Here is a 26,509-nt window from a genome sequence, read left to right on the forward strand (position 1 = left end):
CCTGAAGCATGAGGCTTTTATCTATTTTTATTTTATAATTCCTCTCTCAGGGAAAGGAGTGCAGCTGAGTGCAAAGAAACTGAAGGTAGTGGGAGGGGGTCTAACATAAAATATGTTACATATCGCTCTGAGTTTGACCCATCTTGCCTCCAGTCTCCTCCTCAGCTGGTTTACTGAATTTTCTATATGCTTCTACAGAGCTCAGGAGATGCTTTCCATTGTCTTTTCACAGCTGATTTGCTAATATGACAAAAGACTATTTCAAACACAAAATATGATGCCTCATGAAATTTCAGGAGGCTGAAAATAATTCACAGGAAGGCATTATAAATAGGGCCCTACCAAATTCACAACCATGAAAAACGTGTCACGGACTGTGAAATCTAGTCTTTTGTGTGCTTTTACTCTATACTATACAGATTTCACAGGGGAAACCAGCGTTCCTCAGATTGGGGGTCCTGACCCAAAAGGGAGTTGCACAGAGGTTGCAAGGTTATTTTAGGGGCGTTGCGGGTATTGCCACCCTTACTTCTGTGCTGCCTTCAGAGCTGCTGCTGGAGAGTGGCAGATGTTGGCCGGGCACCCAGCTCTGAAGGCAGTGCCCCACCAGCAGCAGCACAGAAGTGAGGGTGGCAATACCATACCAGGGTCTACATAATACTTAGTTCTGCCATGAGTGCAAGGGACTGGACTATATGACCTCTCGAGGTCCCTTCCAGTTCTATGATTCTATCATATACCATAACATACTATACCATGCCACCCTTACTTCTGCGCTGCTGCCTTCAGAGCTGGGCAACCAGAGAGTGGTGGCTGCTGACTGAAGCCCCAGCTGTGCAGGCAGCAGCGCAGACGTCAGGGTGACAATACCATACCAGGCCATCCTTACTTCTGCGCTGCTGTTGGCAGTGGCTCTGCCTTCAGAACTGGGCTCCCAACCAGCATCTGCCACTTTCCAGCTGCCCAACTCTGAAGGCAGCACCACCACCTCCAGCAGTGCAGCAGAAGTAAGGGTAGCAATACCATAACCCCCTTACAATTGTAGGAATCAGGATCCCTACGATTACAACACTGTAAAATTTCAGATTTAAATAGCTGAAATTGTGAAATTTGTGATTTTAAATTCCTATGACCATGAAATTCACCAAAATGGACCGTGAATTTGGTAGGGCCCTAATTATCAATGACAATTTCCTAACTCAAAAAGAGTTGCAGTCAACACAGGGGAATTCTATAGTGGACTTTGTCCTAATAGATGAAAGACAAACTGATCACAGAACTAAAAGTTTAGATAGATAGATATTTTTATAGCTGCCTCCACTTCCACTCTAAACCAGACTAGCACAGCCTTCTTCCTCAATTGTGGGATTGTAGCTTTTTGATTATCTAGAAAGGTGTTCTTAAATAATTTCCAATTATCAGTCACACTTTTTTTATTAAATCTTTCCTTCCAGCTGACTTGGCACATAATTTTTTTAAGTTTTGTGAAATTGCTTTATTAAATCACCAAGTATATTGGTAGAGGGAGGGATAGCTCAGTGGTTTGAGCAGGGCCTGCTAAACCCAGGGTTGTGAGTTTAATCTTTAAGGGGACCATTTAGGGAATTGGGGTAAAAATCTGTCTGGGGATTGGTTCCCTCTTTGAGCAGGGGATAGGGCTAGCTCTGGCTTTTTTGCCGCACCAAGCAAAAAAAAAAAAAAGGGGGTGGCAAAAAACGGCAAAGAAAAAAAAAAACACCTGCGGCACGGCCGGAGCCAGGGGGACTCCCTGCGCTGCAGATGTGCTCCGGCTAGATGTGCCCTGGGAGGGAGAGGGGGAGGGAGCGGAGGGGGAGAGAGAGAAGGGGGGGCGGCCAGGGCTTCAGCGGGGCGCTGCCATGCGGCCCCAACCGCCACACCACCTGCTGGGAGGGCTCCAGCCGCTCCTGTCGGCTGGGAGGGAAGGACGCGGGCTGCCCTGCCGGGCTTGCTGCAGGGCGCTCCCCTCCTCCGCACCGCCACCACCTACAGGGCGACCGGAGTGGAACAAAAAAAAAAAAGCGGCCATGCCACCCTAGGATTGGGCGGAATGCCGCCTCGTACAATCTGCCGCCCCAAGCACGAACTTGCTCGGCTGGTGCCTGGAGCTGGCCCTGGGACTAGATGACTTCCTGAAGTCCCTTCCAACCCTGATAGTCTATGAATCTATCACTGGTCTGGACTTTATTCTGGTTGCTCATCATAAACATGATCAAGCCACGATCACTTGTACCTAAACTACCATTAACTTTTAGTTCTGTGATCAGTTTGTCTTTTATCTTTTAGGACAAGGTCTACTATAGAATTATATATATATACACACACACACATACACACACACACACACACATATATATAAATTTAATAAAGGGGTAGTTGACAGTAATAAATATAAATCAGAAGTTAGGAATTATAGAAAAATAATAAGGGAAGTCAAGGGACACAAGGAGCACTCTATGGGTCTGCAGAGGTAAGGACAATAATAAGGAGTTTTTAAAATATATTACGAACAAAAAACAATGGTGTCGGTCCATTACTAGGCAGAAATGGTAGAATTATCAGTAATAATGCAGAAAAGGCAGAAGTGTCCAATAAATATTTCTGTTCTGCATATGCGAAAAAACAGATGATGCAGTCTCATCATGTTGTGATGATAACATTCTTTCCATTCCACTAGTATCTCGGGAAGATGTTAAACAGAAGCTAGTAAAGTCAGACATTTTTAAATAAGCAAGTCAGATAATTTGCATCCAAAAGTTTTAAAAGAGCTGATTGAGGAGCTTGCTGAGCAATTAATGATGATTTTCAATGAGTTTAGAGCACTGGGGAAGCTCTAGAAAACTGGAAGAAAGCTAATATTGTGCCCCAAAAAAGGCAAATAGGATGAACTGAATAATTATAGGCCTGTCAGCCTGACATAGATCCAAGGCATGATAATGGAACAACTGATACAGGACTCTATAATGAACTAAAGCAGAGTAATATAATTAATACAAAGCAATATGGGTTTATGGAATATAGATCTGTCAAACAAACCTGATTTTTTTATGAGAATCCAAATTTGGTTGATAAAGGTAATAGTATTGACATATATAGGGAGGGGACATGGCTTCCCTCAGAGACTGATGGGGAGGAAACCCTGCTGGAAGCAGAGAGGTGGGACAGGAAGCATAAAAGACAGGTCCTGCAACTCAGTTGGGTGGAAGCTGGTGAAGGAGACACCTCTCACTCACCACTGGAGTGGGAACCTGAAGAGGACCTCTACAGCACTGAGGACTCAAAGGGACTGTCAGAGCTGCCTGCCAACAGGGATGCCGAGAAGCTGGTGGGACTGCAGCTAGCTGTGTACCCTGAGAAGATGAAGGACACCCATGGAGTGAAGGTACCCATCAAGGGGGTCATAGGAAGTAGCTCAGGGACACCAGACAGTAGTCTGGCTGTATGGCCAGAATCCCAGTCAGTATGTTTCATCCAGAGCCGTTTGCTACTGTTAGGGCCCTGGGCTGGGACCCAGTGGAGTAGGGTGAGCCTAGGTCCCTCTACCTCCTGCTGCCAAACCCATCTCTGGGGTGGTAGTCTCCCCAGCTAAGGCCAAGAGACCTGTGTTTGTCTGCCATCTGCCTGAGTTAGGACATCAGGTGACAGATTGTTTGGTGCTCCACCCTACACAAGGGCCTGAGCCCTAAACTGTTTGTGCCTTGCCCTGCCTGGGGCCAGGGCTCTGGACTACTGGCTGCTTGACTCTGCCTAGAGAGCCAAGACCTCTCCCTCCCCCACACAATTTTCAACCAATAATGGAGTAATGGAGCTCATATTTTTTTCAATTTTTAAATGAAAAATGGGTGGGGTCAAAATTCCCCTCCCCCTTTTTAAACTTTTTTTTTTTTTTTTGAGCGGGGTCAGAAGTGGGAACTATGAGCCAAAAGGGCCTACATTCTATTTCTACCTCTGCTAACAGCTGGTCTTACTAATATTTCACAAAAAAATAATTAGTTATGCCTCATAATGCCCCTATGAAATAAAGTAAACATCTTTGCTCCTACTTTATAGCTGATGAAAATGTGACTAAACCAAGTGTTATATCTCAGGTCACATCACACTCAGGTTTCTGTCTCAGCCACTTAATCACAGTCCTGCTACATAATTTTTTTTGAATCTCTCAGTTTCCCCATCTGTTAAATGGAGAGATAGCAATATGTACCAGAGAAGAAACCTGATGATGTACAGATATCCACTGTCACACACAGGTCAGTATATGTTTTCTAGAGTCTCTCCTCCTGGAATGGAGCTGGCTATCACAGAATATCAGGGCTGGAAGGGACCTCAGGAGGTCACCTAGTCCAACCCCCTACTCAAAGGGGGACCAATCCCCAGACAGTTTTTTACCCCAGTTCCCTATATGGCTACCTCAAGGATTGAACTCACAACCTTGGGTTTAGCAGGCCAATACTCAAACCACTGAGCTATCCCTCCCCCTTTCAATGCACACTTCAATGCTATTGCAGAGCACGTATTTAAGTGTGCTGTATTTGAATTGTGTCAGTGCCACTAGAGTTGCTGACATGCACTGGAAAACTAAGGAAAGCATCATTTGCAAAACAAGATTTGCAGCTAGCCAGAAACTAAGAACCATTGAGTCGCTACATGTTGTTTTGTATTTGACCATTCATTCGTCATGCCAGCTTTCAACATCATCCCTAGACCTACACATTTTTTCACCCCATTTTATTTTTAATTATGACACCTGGGCACTACTATATGGGAATACTCACTGGCATGTAATAAAGAATTCTAGTCCAGTCCCTCAGCTACTGTAAATTGATGTAGAAGCAATTGTTTCAATTGAGCTACTCCGATATACACCAGTTGAGGACCTGGCCCTTTAAGTATTTAAAAACCTAAAATGAACATTGTGGAGTTAAAGTTCTGTAATTTTCAGATAAATTCCCTGCCACATTTGCACCAGTACACATGATTATTTGCAACTTGCCAGGAAACTAGCAGTCAGTAACTTGACCACATTTAAACAGCTGCTAAGCTATATCTGAGATTAATAAAATGTAGGAACCATGATGTGAAGTAGAGAGATTCTGAGTGGTAAAAATAATACACTATTCATCACTGCATACCTCCAGTGCATTCACATAATGGAATGGATTTCCCCTTTTAGTCTTCATACACATTCCTCGGTGGGGCCTGAATATCTGCACAGCTCAAAACTTTCACCACCAGCTCATTAACAACATTTACACTGCCATGAATCTTACCACAATGTTTGCAATCATGGTTCCTAGTAATGTCATTGCTATTGATGCTCTTATCTAACGAGAGCAGCCACTAAAACTGGATCTATTCAGATTTGATCTTCACTAAGTGTTTCATACCACGCATATTATGCTACTATGCATATGCTATTGGAACAATAAACGATAATAGCAAACATTTGCTTGTATAGGGACAAGCTACTCAATCATCTGTAATAATAGTTGAAGGTTCCATGAGCTAGGCTCTCTGATGTACCAAATTTCTGCTTGGAGTAGCAGAGAATGGGTATCATCAAGGAGCCATTTAGGACTTTCTAAATCTCTGTTTGGAGCAGTCTTTGACAAAGGTTAGAGAAACCTGGGGGCTGCTTTGACCTCTCCCAGGTGGCAGTAGTTTTCAAGGTATAAGGCAACCATATTTTCCCAAAGGAAAAATGGGACACTGCTCGGGGCTGGCCCAAGGCCCCCCACCCTCTCCCCACCCACATGCGGCCGGCCTGAAACCCCCTGCTGTCCGCCCATGTGCAGCTGGCCCGTCCCAAGCCACTCCTTGAGCCCTTTCTTCTTTCCACTCAGAGCTGGCGTTGCCGCTCTCCCACCTCCACTCACACAGTCCTCCCTGCCCCAATAGGGGTTGTGCCCCACTTTTTTGGCAAAACTGGACATTTCATAGATTCTAGGACTGGAAGGGACCTCGAGAGGTCGTTGTGTCCAGTCCCCTGCCCTCATGGCAAGACCAAATACTGTCTAGACCAGTGGTTCCCAAACTTGTTCCGTTGCTTGTGCAGGGAAAGCCCCTGGCGGGCAGGGCCGGTTTGTTTACCTGCCTCGTCCGCAGTTTCAGCCGATCGCGGCTCCCAGTGGCCATGGTTCGCTGCTCCAGGCCAATGGGAGCTGCTGAAAGCGGCAGCAGTATGTCCCTCAGCACTTTGCATTTGTCTTTATTAAACTTCATCCTGTTTACCTCAGACCATTTCTCTAATTTGTCCAGAGCATTTTGAATTATGACCCTATCTTCCAAAGCCGTTGCAATTCCCCCCAGTTTGGTATCATCTGCAAATTTAAAAAGCATACTTTCTAGTCCAATATCTAAGTCATTGATGAAGATATTGAACAGAGCAGGTCCCAAAACAGACCCCTGCAGAACCCCACTTGTAATACCTTTCCAGCAGATTTGGGAACCATTAATAACTACTCTCTGAGTATGGTTATCCAGCCAGTTATGCACCCATCTTATAGTAGCCCCATCTAAGTTGTATTTGCCTAGTTTATTGATAAGAATGTCATGCGAGACCGTATCAAATTATTTGTCCTGTTTGCTCTTGCCAGCTGATGATCAGAGAGCACACAGCTGAAAGGAAGGCAGGCAGCACTAGCAAAGAATTTGGAAACTCTCTTTCTTTCTTTCTTTCCTATCACCCCCACTCTTTTGTTTGGACTTTCATTGCATGAGAAGCTCTTTGGTGTAGGGTCAGCATTTTCTTGTTTCTACTGAACATTTGTGGTTGCTGTGAAATAATAAAATAATAATAGGGAGAAGTAAACCAGAGAAGCATTCATGGAAGCCCGAAATGTCTATCCTGGAATGTCTACCCATTTCAGGGAATATCTAATCTGGGACACCCATGATAACATTTAATCTCCTCATTTTCTCTCACCCACAGACCTAAGCAGCTGCAAATCTTGGCTTGTGAAATCAAGTGATCAGTTGCTGAAGTAAAAATGTGTTAACTTTAGCAGTTGCTTTGTGTCTCTCCACGCCCATTGCCAGGCATGACAAATAAGCACTTTTTAAAATATAGGGCCAGATTCACCAATACACTCTTCCTGTTTGCACCACCTCAAGTGACGAAAATAGCTGTAAAACTAATCTTCACGGACTGATTACGCTTGCTTTGCATTGCCAGAGCGACACAAAGCAGCCAGAATATGACAGTGACTGTGGCCAATGAAATCCATCTCCAGTGGTAATAGTGAATATGACCAATAACAAACCATTTTCTGTTCCTAAAATATTAAGCTCTAACTGGAAAATGTGTCTCTTCACTATCAAAGGAATGTCCATTTTCACTGCAACATTCAGGTTTGCCTTAAAAATTGCATATTCTGTTAGAAATTCATAGTATTCAAAAGTCATTTATGTCTCACTCTTCATTTGTTAATGAAAGAGCTTAAACACTGGGGTAGTGATTCTTGTAATAACTGTCTGTTCAGTGTCTCTCTGTCTTTCTCTACTTCCTGAAGCAAATAAATGCATTAGGAAAGTCTGACTCTTTGGGTTCGCTTGTGAATTTTTTGCAGCTGACTTGTGTATTTATTCTTCCTAAATGGAAAAGGAATCCATCACCTCTGGATCACTCTTCTCATTAATGGTCTGATCCAAAACTCACTGAAGTCAACTCATTCACTTTAGTATGCTAGGGATCAGGCGCTGTGTAGTTGGGAAACTAGCTTTCTGCAAGCGTTACTCACATGTGTACTCTCATCGATGTTTACTTCTGTGAGCAATGCCTACTCATGTGTGTGAGGGTATCTGGACACAGCCAAAGTATTGCTCATTATAAATAATAACAATCATCCATGTCATTGGAAGACTAAATTTCCCTTAGTTGATTGTCTTTAATTTTGCCCTAAAGTCCAGATCTTTGTGTAATAAAGGCTTTAAAAAGTGCAATCTTCCTTTTTCCATCTTCTCCCTGCTCCCTCCATCCCCCAGCCCTGAGGGTCAACACTGCTACACGTTGCAGCTAGAAGAGACTGTAGAATAAAATACAGAATCTCTGCTCCTGGGACATGCATGCAAAATTTTCTTCTCCTATTTCCTCTATAGCTTGTCACAACTTGCTTGAACTGCACATAGAACTATCTCTGCACTAGCTCGCCGATATCAGAAAGTGCCAATTAATACCAGGGCTGTCTGCAGCTTGTCTTTCGCTCCCTTTAAGGTTTTCTCTCTTTCCCCGGAAGATCCTTTCAAAATGTGGGTGAAGATGTCTGTGAATTATCTGCTTGTGACAAGCATAGCCCAATACAAGTAAATGCATGTAGCTACATACTTTGGGTAGAAATGAAAAGGACAGCATATTATTGTAATGTCTTGGTAGACACAGGCAATACATGTGATTATGCTGATGCTGTATGAACTGTGCAAAGCCAGTTCTAGCTTCCCTGCTTTTATTATGCAGGAAGGAAAAATTATGTGCTATGTGGCTTTTGAGTCACTGGCTTCTCTGAAAACATTGCCTTACACAGGACCTGATGGGAATCTTTCTAATGACTTCAGTGGGCATTAGATCAGGCCTAAATTGACACGTCTGATGTAATTATTTGCACCTGTAAAGCTGTTAAGCACAGCTTTAAAGCCTCTTCTGTTCAAATGATATGATCCAGAACTAGAATTTACATGGAAAATGGATCATTCTTCAAATAAACTTATATTTTGTAGGGCATAATATGTCTATGAATATGAAATAGGAGTTCTGAATCTACCACCTTCTACCAACTACTGTTTGGTTTTCACAGCCCCGAAGTGTTGCAGTCATAGACCTAACACATTCTTTATTGTGAAAAAATGCTCTTTTCAAGTGGCCAGCAGCTTCTAAAGAGAGATTAGAGCAAATTAAGTCTGCATATACCATATATAGAAGTGGTGGGCAACCTGCGGCCCGAGGGCCGCACGTGGCTCGTCAGGGAAATCCACTGGCGGGCCACCAGACAGTTTGTTTACATTTGCACGGCTGCTCGCAGCTCCCAGTGGCTGCAGTTCTCCATTCCCAGCCAATGGGAGCTGCAGGAAGTGGCACGGGCCACAGAGACGTGCTGGCCACCGCTTCCTGCAGCTCATATTGGCCAGGAATGGTGAACCGCGGCCACTGGGAGCTGCGGGAGCCGTGCAAATGTAAACAAACTGTCTGGTGGCCCGCCAGCAGATTACCCTGATAGGCACAGGCCGCAGGTTGCCCACCACTGATATATAGGGATCACTTCACCCATGGCTGAAATGCCCCATGCAATAACTGCACATGTAACCCACCTGCTTTTATACTGCCTTTTGTGTTGGTGTTTTATTCCAAAGAAAAAGAGAGCAGCAGTGGGGAGTAGGAAGATCTTTGTTGATCTCATCGTGATTCTGTACACATACAGGGAGAAAAGCAGGGACATGGCCAGAAGTGTCAGAAATACCCAGCAGAGGAGTGCGGTACCCACTGAGCATGCTCAAAAACTTTCTTGAAGCCAATGTTTGAAGGCGCCATTATGCACAAGCAGTTTTGCATGTCTTACACATCCTCAGTCTTAGATGTGAGCTAATCAGCCAATGGACTTGGCTCAATGCTGATGATGGAAGGCCCCTGGTTTCCTACTCTATGTTTGTACCATGTTGAGCACAATGGAACTCCGATCCTTGGAGTCCTTAAGCCCTACATACTACTACTGCTAATAATAATAATGATAATTAATAATGCCAGAAGAGATGGATGCTATCATGTCTGGATCTCAAAATCTGTAACAATTTGGCTATAGTTATGTGTTATTCCAGCCTTTGCCTATTAGGGAAACCCCTTAATCAAAATAGTGTATGGGTCACTGCAGTGTATTTTATGGAGGAAGGGGGAGAGCTGGAAGAGGAGCTTCTGTCACCCCTATAGCATGTCTTTACTAGGGAAAAGGTGTGTTCTTAACTCAACAACTAAAGTGAGCTAAAATCCTAGGGCAGACAAGGCAGTTTTCACACAAGTTAGCAGGTTATGCTATGGGGGAGCTTAGAGTTTACCTACATTTTAGGCCACACTATGGACTGAGAAATGGCCTATGGAGAAAATCAGTAGAAAAAAGAATGTATATACACGTGTGCACTAAAGAGAAATGTTATGGTGAAGCCCTACATTACAGTGTAACAACTCATCCTTACAATCCACACACACAAAAGGGAGTTTGTGAAAGTCTATTGAGGAAGAACAGACCAGGGCCACCCAGGGGGAGGGGGCAAGTGGGGCAATTTGCCCCAGGCCCCGGGCTGCGCAGGGGCCCCGCGAGCTCTGGCCCGGCGGCAGTCCGGGTCTTTGGCGGCATTTCAACGGCAGGGGGCCCGTCAGTCGCTCCGGGTCTTCGGCGGCATTTCGGCAGCGGGTCCTTCATTGCTGCCGAAGACGCAGGGCCCCCTGCCGCCGAAATGCTGCCAAAGTCCTGGACCGCGGTCAGGTGAGTACAAGCGCTGCAGCTCTCCTGCTTTGCCCCAGGCCCCCTGAATCCTCTGGGCGGCCCTGGAACAGACTGGTAAACTTACCACCTCATAACTTTTGAAACAAAATCTATTAATATTTTTCAAATATTTGTTTGTATCCAATGTACACATTTGACTAATAAGCAATTGTGCGGTGCTGTTTCTGTGAAGGGAACTGAGAATTGTTAAGAAAGACCTAAGCTTAAGGTTTTGAAGACAATAGCTCTGGGTTTGGCTCTGTGCAATACTTTCTGAAAAGACAGAACTCTGACATGGCTTCAGCAAAAATGTAAGCCGAAATGCAAGAAGGCGAATACAACAGTTGTTGCACATAATTTGCCCCCAGTTACACACGCATACCCCCACACACTGGCTCTATTTTACTCTCTTCTAATAACTACTTGCTTCACCAAGCTATGGTTTTAGACTGACATGAATCAGATTATGGTCTGAAGTACAGTTCTCTACTCTGGCTTTGTCTACACAATGACTAGTGCTCAGCCAGCCAGGGTGTGAATCTACAGTGCACTAGCTTGCCGCACACTAAGTTGCTGGGTGGACCTTTCTACACCAGGCACTAAAAGTTCCATTGTGCGCTTTGACATACTCCCATTTCAAACAGCCGGTATACTCCCGTCCTGCCTTTCAGCTTGAACAGGAATACGTCAAAACATGTTACGGAACTTTTAGCTCACAGTAGCAGGGTCCACATGGTGACTTAGTGTGCAGCATGCAAGTGCGCTGTAGATTCACACCTGGGCTTGCTGTGCACTAAGTCACCATGTAGACAAGTCCTAACTCAAATATACTTTGAGAACACAATGAACTGTTGCTTTCACATCCAATACCTTGCCTGCTACTAATAGGAAATGTAGTAAAGCAGAAAGGGATCAATTGTGGGGAAAACTGGCAAAATTGCTTATAGGTTGGACAATGCATCTTGATAATACAATATTAACTACTGTCTGTCCTGGAAGTGCTCATATGAGGCTTGTCAAATGAGCAGCTAACCTGCTTTGCTTCATCTATGAGCTAGCATATGGAGCAACTTCTCGGAAAGACCATCAGAGCAGATTCTTTATCTAGATTGCATTAACTGGTTTATTATCCTTAGCCCCATGAGGAAGATGGGGGATTTAATCACATCCTGAAATACATGTGTCAAGGAAGGAAGGAAACAAGCAAGAGCCCTGTAAAATAGAGCTCAAAATACTCCCTTACCTCACAGGGCTTTCGTGAATTAATTTTTAGTAAGCATTTCAAAGAGTAAATCACTAAGGAGTAGTTGTATTTGGAAACTGAAATTATTCTTTATTTCTGCCTGTGGTACAGTAACGCCTATAAGCCCCTGTGGCAGGATGACGACTCAGCGGCACCTCCTGCTGGTCATCCTGGGAATTAGCTCTTTCCAGCTCGAGCGCCCTCTTCAGGCTGGTGTCTTGCCTGCCGCTGGCCCCCGTGTCCCTCCCGGATCCCAGTGCCCCTCTACGTCAGGGTTCTGCCCCTGGCAATAACCACAATCGGTCTCCCCACCCAGGGGAACCCCCAACCCTCTATCCACACCTTGCCTCAGTGGCTACTGCCAGTCTCCATCTACCCCCCGCTCACTGGGGCAGACTGCAGTCTGTAATGGCCACTCATCATCGGCAAGGAGGGTTAGGACCTGCTGCCTTTGCCTATCTCTGGGCTGCCCCTCTGCAGCCCCAGTATCTATTTGGCCCTTTTTGCAAGGCCTGCAGCCTGGGTTTTTTCCTGGCTAGAGCTCCCCAGCTCACTCTGCCCTTCCCCAGCACTGCTCCACCATCAGGTACCCTTCTCAACTCCCAGGCAGCCAGGTCCTTCTGTCTCAAGAAGCTAGAGAGAATGTGTGTCTGTTAGCTTCTGGCCCACTGCTCTCTTATAAGGGCCAGCTGGGCCCTGATTAAGCTGGCCACAGCTGTGGCTGCTTTCTCCATCAGCCTACCTTTTCCCAGCTGCAGCCCTCTCCAGGGCTGCTTTAACCTCTTCAAGGCCAGAGTGGGGCGACCACCCCACTACAGCCCCAATCAACACTGGAGCCCCACTGTGCTAGGTACTGTATGCAGGGCTCGCTCTAGGCACCAGCAAACCAAGCACGTGCTTGGGGCGGCATATTTTCAAGGGCGGCATTCTAGCCATTTTTTTTTTTTTTTGCTTCCAGCAGCAAAAGCCTAGAGCTGGCCCTGGCAGCAGCAGTGCGTCGTGCGCGGGGGGCGCCCTGGGGCTGCTGTGGTTCGCGCCGCAAGGGAGCAGTGCCGCACCTTGTGGCTGGGCTGGGCAGGCTCCGAACGAGGGACACTTGGGCTGGGGCCACCCGGCGGGGCACATGGAGCCGCCAGCAGGTGCCGCAGGGTGGCCGCCCCACACCGCCTCAGCTGGGGCTGGGCGAAGCGGCACAAGCCACCCAGGGACTGTGGCCCAATGCAGCCAGAAGCAGCAGCAGCAGCGGGGCCATAGAGGGTGGAGCGCTGCCGTGCGGCGCCTGTGTCCCACTCTCCGGGGCTCCACTCCTTCTGGGGCTACCCTGCTCCAGCTCCTCAGCCCCCTGCCAGGGCGGTCCCCCGGCTCTGCCCTCCTGGGTCCCAGCTGGTCCTGGAGGCGGGAGCCTTGGCTTGAGGGACCCTGGGCTGAGGCCCGGGAGCCCCGCTGCTTACCCCGACCCTGCCAGCACCGGACCGGCTGGAGGCGAGAGGAGAGCGGGCGGAGTCAGCACTGGTGGGGGGGAGCCCAGGGCTGGGGCAGCAGGGAGTGCGGGTGGCAGGGGGAGAGAGATCCCAGCGCTGGGGCGGCAGGGGGTGGAGGTGGGGCCGGGGGAAGAGAGCCCAGGGATGGGGTGAGGGGCAGCCAAAAAATGTTTTGCTTGGGGTGGCAAAAAACCTAGAGCCGGCCCTAACTGTATGTACATATAGTAAAAGATAGTCCCCACCATGAAGAGCTTACAATGTAAATTATAGTGTGGTGGTGGCAGCACTACAATTAAGGTTCAGGCTAGCTTACTTTTTCATAGCTGATTGTTCTAATTGTTCTAAAATCCACATGCTTACTTGGATTGTCTTGAAAGTTGCTGCGCCTCATAGGGACCCAGGAGGATGAGTGGTCAGATTTTGAGGTTGTTTGAGCAAAGGGTTTCTAAAGTACAGCCCTCCTAAATAAGTCATGTGACACCAACATTGTACAGTTCTTCTGATCATTTTGCGCGTAGCTGGGGCTCCTATCATCCGCTCAGTATTGATTTCAGCAGTGTTCAACACCCACAGCCCCTTTGGGAAAGCAATACTTTGAACGTTATTCAGGGTAAAAGTTGGATCTACAATGTCTCAAGCCAAGCTGCAGAGCCAGAGAAAATCATTTGTACGGTGTGACAAGACTCGGGTTCTGTTGCTAACCAGAGTATTTGCAGGCAGGCTGATGTCAGAGGGACTGGATGGCTTGAGGTGACGTTTCTTGTGCCCACTGGTTGCTCCCTGGCTGCATTTTGTAGAGCAGTTTCCTGTTTACAAGCTGATATTTCAGAGTGTTCTAAAAGCCATATGCATACTCCGTTCTTACTTTAGTGTCAAGGAGAACACCAATAATTAAATAGAGGGAAGACAAAAGACTCTAGAAGCAGCAGCATTAGGCCAGATCTACACTCAGGGGCGCTGGAACAATCTATATGGAGCGGATGCTGAGAGCCATTGAACCAAACTGTAAACCTTGTATATGATGGAAACCACTTTGAGCCAGGGGATGCTGCTGCACCCCCAGCACTTCTAGTTCTAGCACTTATGTCTACACTAGAAACTTTTGCCAGTATAGTAATGTCAGTTGAGTGTGTGATTCTTAATGACATTTTTTTACTGGCAAAAGCCCTAGTGTAGATGTACCATTTATCTCATTTGGGTAATTGGTATAAGCTATAACATCAGAAGCACTCTCTTATCATTGTAAGTTGAACCTACATACATTAAGAGTGTTTGCTGGGTTAAGAGCAACAGAGGGTCCTGTGGCACCTTTGAGACTAACAGAAGTACTGGGAGCATAAGCTTTCGTGGGTAAGAACCTCACTTCTTCAGATGCAAGTAATGGAAATCTCTTACTTGCATCTGAAGAAGTGAGGTTCTTACCCATGAAAGCTTATGCTCCCAGTACTTCTGTTAGTCTCAAAGGTGCCACAGGACCCTCTGTTGCTTTTTACAGATTCAGACTAACACGGCTACCCCTCTGATACTTTGCTGGGTTAGCTATACCAATAACCTTTTGTAGTGAAGACTAGGCCTTAAGGTAAGGCAAACATGTGTCATGGTCCTCACCTGTTTTCTAAACAATGGGACAGAGTGTGATCAAAGAAAATCAGGTAGCTAGGTAGCTACAACTCTCATCAATGGCAGCATGATCAAAAGGAATTGCACAGCACCAGGAAACACAACCCTAATAGAAATCCCTATTCTCAGGGCTGTCAGAATGCTGACATTAATAAATGTAGTGCCAGGGTACTGTGGTCAGTCAAAGCTATAACTTGTGTTTATCACTAAATATGAAGTCAGAAAACAAATTTCAATTTTCTACAATAATTTATCCACGCGTCACAAACCAAAAGCTTTCACTCATTCTAGTGCTGTTGTTTCTGTGAAAAGGGGTCCAAAAGGAAATGTTAGACAGAGAATTTTTTTAAACCAACCATTGCAAACCTCAAATGATATTTTCCCCTCACAAATCAAGGAATAGGAAATAGGAAAATCAAGGAGTGCACAAATTACAACAAAATTTTAAAACGATACTCAAATCCAAAGGACAGAATTTCAGTAGAACTTTTTCACCCCCTGTTAAAATGGAAATCCAGGTATAACATATATTATGGGGCATTCATTAGGGCAAGGGGAAGAGTCTGTGGGGCAAATTGAGGGTCACTTCATCAAGGGCTCCCTCAGATATAGTCCCCACCCCGATAGCTGATTTTAATAATCCAAGAGCTCTAAAATCCACATGCACAGGAAGATTGTCTTGAAAATGTATATACCCCTGGGGTAGAGTTTATGGTGCAAATGTTGGGTAATTTGATTAAGGGGTTCCCAGTATACATCCCCAGTATGAATTTCTTTTAATTTTCAAAAGGCTCAAAATCCATGTGCATAGTGAGATTATATTGAATACCATTTATCATAAGGCCTATACAGATCTAGACAAAACAATAAAATGCCTATACACATTTTCCTGCCTCAGTTTCCTCACCACGTGGAGCGTTCTTTGAGTTGAGGTGGTCAGAGATTTTTAAGGAGTCCAGAATCATTCCCCTCCCCCTTTCCTCCTGCACTTGCTTTCTCCTCTGTGTAAGGGGACTGTTGTCCCCTTACTGACATTCAGTGGGGGTGTTTTGGTTGGCTAGCTCCCAGTACTAAAAGGGGAAGGGTCGATGGAAAATCAGGACCCTGAGACTGACAGTCCCCAGGAACAATGGGAAGAGGCCAATGCTCCAGGTCAGTCTGATTGACAGGGCGGGCAGGCTAATCAGGGAGTCGGGAGGCCAGCGGGGTCCCGTCCTCTATGTGAGCGGGAATTGCCTGGGTCAGACAGAGTGGGGTCGAGCTAAGGAGAGAGCAGGGCCCCGAGCTGAGCTGAGGAGCAGAGCCGTGCCAGATCCAGAGGGGCCAGAAAAGCCCAGGGGGCTGGAGGCAGAGCAGCAGCAGCAGTGCAGAGGCCGAGTGGAGCCGGAACTAGAACAGTGGAGCTGGAGCTGGAACAGTCTGGAGCTGGGTGTGGTGAGCAACTGGGGCCAGCCAAGGGGGGAACCTGGGCAAAGGGCCCAGCGCAGAAAGACACCCCCAGCCAAGGGTCCTTGCAGGCCAGACTGAGTGGGGGGAGGGGCTGATTCTGGGAAGAAGGGTCCCACCACCCAAAGCCCGGAGGTGTGTGGCCACCACCAGAGCAAGTGTCCAACCCACAGCATCCCTGGGCCTGAGAAGGAGCCAGAGCCAGGGCCTGAGAAGGAGGCCTGGGACCTACAAGGAACAGACTGTGAACTGCCCTGACGTTCCAGAGACTCTTTGTAATGTTCCCTGCCACAGAGCGGGGTGATGTGTTTTCCTTTAACCTTTCCCATTTTTCCTTATTCTTTTTTAGATTAATTGCTGACTAAATAAATTGTATTTGCTTTAAATTGTATGTAATGATCAGTGGGTCCAGTGCAGAGAGAGTACCCCAGAGTGGGGACAGCCTTGCCCCTGTCCTAGGTGACCACAGCAAGGCTGGGGGGCGAGTCCCCCAGGAATCCTGGGCCCAGCCTTGTTGGTGTTACAAGGACTCTGTCGGACAGGAAAGTGGAAGGGGAGTCCTCAAGGATAGGGAGGCCTCTGGGTAAAGGAAGTGGGAGCGAGGACTCAGATCCTTCCGCTAGCCCATTTCACCAGCGTAGTGCAGAAGCCAGGAAAGTTCCTCACAATAGTAGGACCATTCCCCCGCTTACATCAGGAACATGAAGTCTCTTCCCACTCCTGCAGCTAACTGTCTGCTCCTGGTCTCTTCTTCCTCTCTCCCCCTTAAATGGCCAGTGAGAATAAAAGAGGATTTTCTTTTATAACCTCCAATGTCCTTTGTTAGGTGACCCCCGGTTCAGTCTTGTCAGGTGACCCATTGCTTAGTTATCATGCCCTGGAGTTTGCCCTGAGTATTAGCCATCTCATCATCCAAGGATGCTCCATTTGAATGGATGATTATCAGAGTTCAAATAACCCTTTTATTGTTGGCTCTGTGCCAAGTGCAAGAATTTCTCCTGTCCCCTCCTGCTTTTAGTTCAATATGGAGGCAAAAGACAGGAGAGAAAGCAAATAAACCCAGCTATCAAAATGGAATCTGCAGTGTCTGACACAGATAAACACAGACAGTCCCCAACATCAAGCAGAAATCATAAACTCTATCCAGACAGATTATCCCAATTGTCACACCTACATCTCCTGTTGCATGATAAATGACATTCCTTCCAGGGTCATTTAGGAAATGACTGAGTTTAGATTGGGAATCTCTTGTTACACAGTCAGTACAGCAGAAGAGTCTGTACTAACCATGTTTAAAGTAATGTTAATTTGTTGCCACATGTCTTTATTTTACTAGCCTGCTCACCTGGCTACCATCCCAGATGAGACAGGTCCCCAATTTCTAGTTGGTATATTGTTCAAGGAAAGTGGTTTTGTTTTGTTTTCCCTCAACTATAGTTTTGATGGCTACATGCAGAGGACTCTCATAATAACGCTTTTGGTTTCATCTGATGAATCACACTTCAGTATTTCAAGGACAGAATTATAAACAAACCTTCACTGAAAAAATTAGAGACACTTGACAATGAACTACTCTATTTATACCAGGTTTATATCTAGTTCCCAGTGCATTATTGAGTTGGTCGGTACTTGCAATAAAGGGAAAACAAAGCTTGCATTTTTATTATGAGAGTAACTAGTGATCTGAAAATAATGTGGGAAAAAGCAGCTTTAAAATCTAGCTGAGTTTCCACAGCTTGGTATTTAAATACCCCTATCTCTGCAGTGCCTGAGCACATCAAAAATATTTACAAATTTATCTTCACAACAACCTGTGAAGTAGGGATAATTTATTATTATCCCCATTTTACAGATGGGGAGCTGTGGCAGAGATTAAGGGCTTTGTCCAAGGTTATATAGGAAGTCTGTGGTAGAACAAGGAATCAAACCAAAGCCTCCTGCATGCCTGTCTAATGCCTTAACCACCAGAGCATCCTTCTCCCAGCTGACATTGCCATGTCCCCACGCAGACCTGTGTTGTCCATTTTTGGAGCTTTCTAAGCTGGCTGCAGAACTCCAGGCAGGCAGCTTGCACCACGACAGCCTGCTCCTCCCATGCTTTCTGCCTCTGGGGTTATGGAGCATCCGTTCTGCCAGCAGATCCCAAGGTAGTGAATCAGTCCCACTGATTTGATTGTATTAATGCCTGTGTAGCTAAAAGCCAAATTTGGCCCTTTGCACTATAATTGCCTTAGGTGTATATTCATTGTCTCACTGTTGGACAAAAAGAGGGGGTTAGTAGGTTATGTCCAGAGATCCTAGTTTTCCATGAGGAAAACCCCCAAAATTCTCTGATTAAAAAACCAGAAAAATCCATGGTTTTTCCATGATTAAAATGAAACATTGAACTTTAGTTTCCCTAGGCACAATATAAATAAGTATCAGTTGAACACAATGTTTTATTGATATATTTACCATTTTTAAGCAAGTTCGAAGCCTACCATCAACGTGAAATTTGTCCTGGCCAAACTCAGTGACACAGTCTTTAGGGGTCTTAAGTTTTCAGCATCTTTTCATAACTGCAATTATTCATGTCTGGAGACTGATGTTAAATTTGAGATGCATTAAAACAAACTCTACATGGTAGAGTAACCTCTATACACTGGAAGCAGTTTATTGGAGTATGTTTAGCTATGTAAATTTAAAGCACATTAAAAAATCAACCACAAGACAGGGAGCTTGCGTGCACTGAATAAGGGTACATCTACACTACAGGGGGGAGTCGATTTAAGATACGCAAATTCAGCTACGTGAATAGCGTAGCTGAATTCGACGTATCGCATCCGACTTACCCCGCTGTGAGAACGGCGGCAAAATCGACTTCTGCGGCTTTCTGTCGACGGCGCTTACTCCCACCTCCGCTGGTGGAGTAAGAGCGTCGATTCGGGGATCGATTGTCACGTCCCGATTCAGGCGGGTAGTGTAGACCTAGCCTAAGTGACACTGGTAGTTTCAGGAAAATTTAGTTCTTCACAAAATGTAAAATCTAAAGATACTCCGTAAAAATAGCCAACAAATTCTGCATTATTCTGCATTTTTCCAAGCAGAATGGATTTCTAGGATCCCTGGTTATGTCTGCAGAGGTGTTAATGGGCCACTCTAATGGGTACTTTATAATATGTGCTAACTACTTATGCTAAACAATCTGTTCCACCTTGCATTTAGCTGGGAGTACCTTTCCCTGACCTGAGGAAGAGCTCTGTGTGGCTCAAACACTTGTCTCTCTCACCAATAGAAGTTGGTCCAATAAAAGATATTACCTCACCCACCTTGTCTCTCTTTTTAAATCCTGGACATTCTAATGCAGGAAATTTTCAATCTTTCATTCTTACAACTTTCAAAAGATTAAACGTTCATTTTCCCTGTGTCATTGTGAGCCTCTCTAGATGATTAAGCAGTTCAATGGAGATGGCTTTAGTGTGAGATACACCTTCAGTGGCAATTTCCTTTCAAGCAAGGAAGGAAACAACAAGAAGAAATATAGTCCTGTCCATATTCAATATGGCTGGACATATATAAATCATGAACTGTGCAAAGCTTCTGAAACATTAAGTGAAGACACAAGTCCTTTAAATTCACACACACTCCTGCTTTTGTTCTGCAAATTTGCTGTAGTCTGTACCAGACAAAACAAAATGCTGTCTTTCTGAGTAGAGCCATTAGTGACAGCGCTAATTATTTCAGGGTATTTTCTTTGCCCTTTGCCTCTGGAGGTAGTTTTGTTTAGTGGATAGGGCACTGGACTAGAATTCAGGAAAATTCAGTCCTCTTCCTGGCTCTGCCACTCACCTTCTGTGTAACCTTGGGTGAGTCACTTTACGTTCCTGGCCTTAGTTTCCCTGCCCATGGAATATGAATAATGATGTTTACTTCCTTTTATAACATGCTCTGAGATGTATGGATGAAAAGTGCTGTATTAGAGTTAAGTATAATTACTGAGTAGAGCATTTTTATGAGTCTTGCTGAGATGGTTTAAATTACACCTATGTTAAACAGTTTGCTCCCTCTGCTTTAGTGAGCATGATATGAAAGATCATTTTAATAGTGTATTAGCAAATGCACATTTCATATTACAATATAAAGCTGATGACATCCTCTGAGATCAGTTCTTAAGATGGATAAAAACATGCAGAGATGTCCAAGCACTTTCCAGACATTAGCTATCAAAGCCTCACATCACTTCTGAGATATAAGCAAGGAATATCGAGGGATCAATTCACCACTGAAATCTCTGATTGAACATAGCAGCTGCTCAACAGCACTCTTTGGCAGGACTACGTAAATGTGTAGTGGAAGTAAGAATACTACAACTATAATTGCATGGGGGATTAGGGAAGCAGAATGTTACTACTTGCATTGGAATTTGGCCAGGACACCAAACACTTCTAACTACTGGAAAAATGCCAACAAATCTTCACTTGAATTCAATCAAGTGGTCAGGACCCGAGCTCCAAATCTCATACAAACCATGTAACTTTTGGTAGTACAGTGCTTCTGTCTCTGTGCTGTGGCCTTGGCTTAGTCCTCAAGGGGAAAACCATCACCAGCCAAATCATCAGCATCACTTCCTACAACATCCAGGAGTTCCTTGGAGGTCTCTCACCCAGCCACTGAGTAGCCCCTCCTCTTCCCACCACAGCCAAAGTCAAAATCCAAGCAAGGGAGTGAGGCAAGTCAAGATTGTGACAGTCCAGCCCAATGTGAGTACTCACTTGAGCAAAGTTATTACCTGCCTGAGGGCCAGTGGGACTGCATTAAGTTAATTGTCCTGATAACCTAAGTGCCTGCAAAATCAGGACTTTATCCAGTGATTAGTATTGACATAGGCTTTAAGAAGTTAGATACATGAGTTGTATCCTGGGAGTGTCACTTTAGGGGAAGAAAATACGTGTTTGAGGAGAAATTCAGTGATTTTTTCCCCCTGCAACAGCTTAAGCCACCCCGCTTTTCTGCTCCATGGTAAGCGTGAAACATACTGAATCACTCTGGCAGATCCCTTAAGCTAGGTGGTTGTATATCACTTCATTGGGTTCTATTCAAACATGCTCTTGCGTAATAAAAAATAATAACCATGTTCTCATGCCCTACACCATATTTTTATGGCACTGACATCATTAGCAACTGCTAGTAAATTGACCAGCAAGAGAGTCGATTTCCTGTAGCTCAGTGTACAAGTCTTAATGATCCATTTTTTTTCAGTCCATGTTCACAACCATGCAGGAAAAGGATGTCCTATTTTTAGAAATAACCTTGAGCATGTTTACTGGCAAGCATATCTATAGACAAACAGTGCAACTGCTGTAACTCTGATCCAACTGCTTTTCATAATCAAAGAGCACAGCTAAATAAGCTATGCTACTGAACTTATGCATTCAGGCAGCAAAGCACACCTGGATGAAGCACAGTCTAATTGTGTTATTGTTTTTTGTTCTTTTCCTTTTTAATGTATTTTACAGAGATGGAGATAAAAAGAATTTGAGGTCAAGGCCTACACTTCCACACTGACTGAGTCACTGCTGGAGCTGTGCAAGCTCTGCAAGGCTTAGCCCATGAAGGGGACGGCAAACTGAGCTCTGCAGTATGGATGCAAACCAAGTTTGACTTTGGTAAACTGGAACCTCCAAGAGAAACCAGCACCTCCCTGATTCCCCCTGCCCTCACATATATAGATGTCTTTCTGCCACAGCTACACCAGCTGCTCCCCTCCCCCCCAAACAGGAGTCCTGCTCTCCTTCACCAGCTGCCTCTTCTTCCAAATCAGCACCAACACAATGTCTTGTGAGGTTAGCAATGGAATCTGCTTCCCACAGGTTTTTGGGGCCACAAAGGGCCATTTCCTCCAGAATAGAAATGAGTGACTGCCTCCATTCCTTCCCTACCACCACCTCCGTAGTGCAGCAGGTGTGGGGGAAATGCCCCGTTCCCTTGCTAGATAGCTTTATTGAAAGATAACTAACAATCTACGTGGCAGCTAGGGAGCTCCTGAGGATGACCTGGAGAAAAAGTATGTGCTAGGGCAGATGCCCCATAATCCCTAGCATGCCACTGGGCCCGATTCCCTTATTGATCTCAAAGGGACTACAGAAAGTTAGGCAAGTTCTGAAGTACTTTGCTGAATTGGGGCTAAGGAATACGCCAGCAGAAGGGGTGGTTGTTGCTGGGGAATGAAGGAGACTTCCTAGGAAAAGAGTGAGATTTGTGCTTTTCCAGTCTGTGTAATAATTGCAGTTGTTTACCAAACCTTTGTGAGCAAAGGTGGAGGCTTTCAAATGTGTTGAACCCCCAACCCACTCAAACTGAGGCTCAAAGTGACTATTCCAGCTACAGCCCAAAAGATGGCCTTTTCCTTCATCTAAATGCACTGAAGTAAAAGAGCAAGAGTTTAATCTAATCTGAGTCTACCAAAGACTCTCATTAGACATGAAAAGGTATTGCAGTAATTCAGTTTTTATCCCTTTATGGATTTACATTCATCCAACACTTGTCCACCAGGGATATAAAACCCTTTAGAATTATTTGTATAGTTTCCTTTGGTGACAGCAATAATGAAAATACAATAGTAAGCAATAATGAAAATACAATAGTAAGTTTCCTCATTTTTAAACTAGCACTTTATATATCAGTGCCAAAAATTCTTTGTCTAGGGAAAGGCTGCAAATAAATAAATGGGATAGCAAAGTGATACAATGTCCATTTAATCAATAACTTGCCACTTGAACAAACCAATACCTGATGTTTCAGATAACGTCTAATTCTAATACCTGATGCTGCTGGATTAATACACTGAGAAGGTCCTACAAATATTCACTCAGCTGTTTAAACAAATATGCTTTTCACTCCTTTTTGTGTTCATTTTCCTGGGCTATTCTACAAACTAGCTGGCTAGCAAGAAGGTTTCCGGAAACAGTGAATTTTAAATGAATTCTGGAGACTATTCACTGAAAACAAATTTTTAATTCTTAAAGGTGAGTATTCTCATCCCAGCCCTGTGGCTGATACATACTCTCATCCAATCACTGAGCAAACTGATCACATTACCTCTGTGACCAAAGCGAGCCAGTAAAACTTGAATTTCAAATATCCAGTGCGCAATCAGTCAATGGATCATGAACCACTTGCAGAAATTACTGAGCAAATAATTATAAAATTGGCAAAAATTGCAATCATCTTATGGACAATTTGTGAAAAGAAAAAGAGGCAAAAGTCATTCAATAAATTATTCATTATGAACTAGTTACTGAACTCTACTCATAATAATTCTTACTTATTATTTGCATTGCAGTAACATGTAGCACTCCAAAAGGAAACTCGGGCCCCATCTTATTAGATGTTCTGCAAACACAGACTGAGAGCCAATCCCTTCTCCAAACAACTCACAATCTAAACAGACAAAACAGACAAAGGGTGGGAGGAGCAACACAAGCACTGTGAGGTTAAGTGACTTGCCCAAGGTCACAGAGCAGGTCAGTGGCAGAGCTGGGAAATGGAAATAATCCCCAAATATCCTGACTCCCACTCCAGTGCCCTATTCACTGGACCACACTGCCTCCCCAATATACTGATTGATTAATCCTGTAAAGTTCTACATATATGCTGAGGTGCTGAGGGCCCTCAACTCCTGTTGTCAATGGCAGAAGAGGGTCTTCAGCACTTCTCAGGGTTGGGCCCTCATCTTAATGTGAAAATTAGAGCTGGTCAGAAAAATTCCAATACAACACTTTTTTTTTTTGGTCAGAATTTGCCAATTTGTCAAAACCTGCCTGCTTTCCTGCCAGCTCGCCTGTCCAGCTCCTCGTCAGCCTGTCTGGTGGACTAATGAGGAGCCGAGAACCTGGAAGCCCTGGGAAGCGTCTGGTTCCTCAGCAGTCTGGGCTTCCAGGGATCACAGCAGCTCACTATACAGACTGCCCCAGAGTCAGGGTCTCCCAAGCTTCTGCCCTGTAGACTGCCCTGGAGTCGGGGCTCTGTTCCCTTTCTGAGTCCCTTGTTCCGGATCAAAATAAAACAATATATCAAAATCTTCTGCAAAATGAAGTTACCATTCTCTGCCCAGCTCTAGGAAATGTGGTGGTAAATACATCACTCGTGGCATATCCCTTTGTCCATGTTGATTTGCCTTCCCCCAAACGCTTATCTTCTTCAGCCTTTTTTTCTGTATTCACAGTTTTTATGAAATAAAAAATGAAAATAAAAAGTACCGCAACTGCAACATGCCTGCCAATTTCAGTTTTGGCTTAGAGACCAATTTAAGCTTTTATTATAGCTCCTTTAATATGCAGTTGTTTTTATTTTAACGGAATTGCTGATAGACCCTGAGGATCAAGTTGCAAACAGTGTTACTGTATAATGTTTACTACTTTGCAACTGGGTTTGACAAATGTACAAAATGTTAAAATGTTGCCATGGAATATATTTCCAAGAAGTATTGTTAGAGCCTATTGGAAACCACATGTTGTTCTAATAGGAGGGGAAAACATAATAAAATATGGATTAACACAAGATAAGATTCATATAATAATACACCCTGACAAGAGCAATAACCATGCATTTTCTGAGAAAAGGGATACATATTGAGCCACTTCCAAGAAAGAGTTGTAATCTGTTTCCCTGGAACAGCAACTTACGCCAGAGCTGACTGCTCAAAGGTTGGGCTATTTCTCCACTGACTGTGTCTGGAGAAGAAGGCTGGCCACGGTTCGCCACTCCAGGCCAATGGGGGCTGCGGGAAGGTTGGCCAGCACATCCCTCGTCCCACGCCGTTTCCCGCAGCCCCCATTGGCCTGGAGCGGCGAACCATGGCCAGTGGGAGCCGCGATCGGCCGAACCTGCAGACGCGGCAGGTAAACAAACCAGCCCGGCCCACCAGGGGCATTCCCTGAACAAGTGGCAGACCGGCTTTGAGAACCACTGCAATACTCCACCTCCCAGGTTGTCAAACCCAAGAGAGGTTCTGCCAAGTGCCCTTAGAAGACATTGGGTACATCTACACCATAAATGATGTGAGACTGTAGCATGGGCAGGGATATATACCCGCACTCGCTCTAATCAAGCTAGTATAGATAACAACAATAATGAAAGGTTTCAGAGTAGCAGCCGTGTTAATCTGTATCCGCAAAAAGAACAGGAGTACTTGTGGCACCTTAAAAAGAAGAACAGGAGTACTTGTGGCACCTTAGAGACTAACCAATTTATTAGAGCATAAGCTTTCGTGGGCCACTGCCCACTTCTTTGGATGCATATAGAGTGGAACATATATTGAGGGATATATATACACACTTACAGAGAGCATGAACAGGTGGGAGTTGTTTTACCAACTCTGAGAGGCCAATTAAGTAAGAGAAAAAAAATTTTTTGAAGTGATAATCAAGCTAGCCCAGTACAGACAGTTTGATAAGAAGTGTGAGAATACTACTTACAAGGGGAGATAGATTCAATGTTTGTAATGGCTCAGCCATTCCCAGTCCTTGTTCAATCCTGAGTATAGGATAATGAAGACAGGCAGCATGGATTTCAGCACTAGCTAGCAACCCGAATACATATACTGGATCCCTGGCAGGCTTGTCATGTGGCACACAGCCCATGCTGAAGTGTGTGCTGCTACATCTTCACCCCTATTGTTAGCCATACTAGCTAGATTAATGCTGGCACAGGCATGCCTACCCATGCTACAATCAGACCTTAATTTGTGATGTGGATGTGTCCTATGCTGTCAGAAGTCTACAGCTAAGGAGGGAATATCTTCCTGTGAGCCTCATTCTCAATCCAGCAGTCAGAGGATAATCTGGTTTAGAATTGAATCCAGTCTGGATGAGTGGTACTTAGTACAGAAATGCCTTGACATGGACCTGACGTCAAAATCAAACAGATCTAGGTAAAAGGATAGCTACTCTAGCTGGAAGCATCCTACTCTCCCTAAAATGCTCAGCTATTCAGCAGATTGCCTGACTTTCTCAAAAAGAACAGGAGTACTTGTGGCACCTTAGGCCTTGGCTACACTTACCCGCTAGTTCGACGGCTGGAAATCGAACTTCTGGGTTCGACTTATCGCGTCTAGTCTGGACGCGATAAGTCGAACCCGGAAGTGCTCGCCGTCGACTGCGGTACTCCAGCTCGCCGAGAGGAGTACCGCGGAGTCGACGGGGGAGCCTGCCTGCCGCGTGTGGACCAAGGTAAGTTCGAACTAATTCGAACTAAGGTAC

Source organism: Trachemys scripta, chromosome 1 (assembly GCF_013100865.1).
Source record: "Trachemys scripta elegans isolate TJP31775 chromosome 1, CAS_Tse_1.0, whole genome shotgun sequence".
NCBI classification, from domain to species: domain Eukaryota; kingdom Metazoa; phylum Chordata; order Testudines; family Emydidae; genus Trachemys; species Trachemys scripta.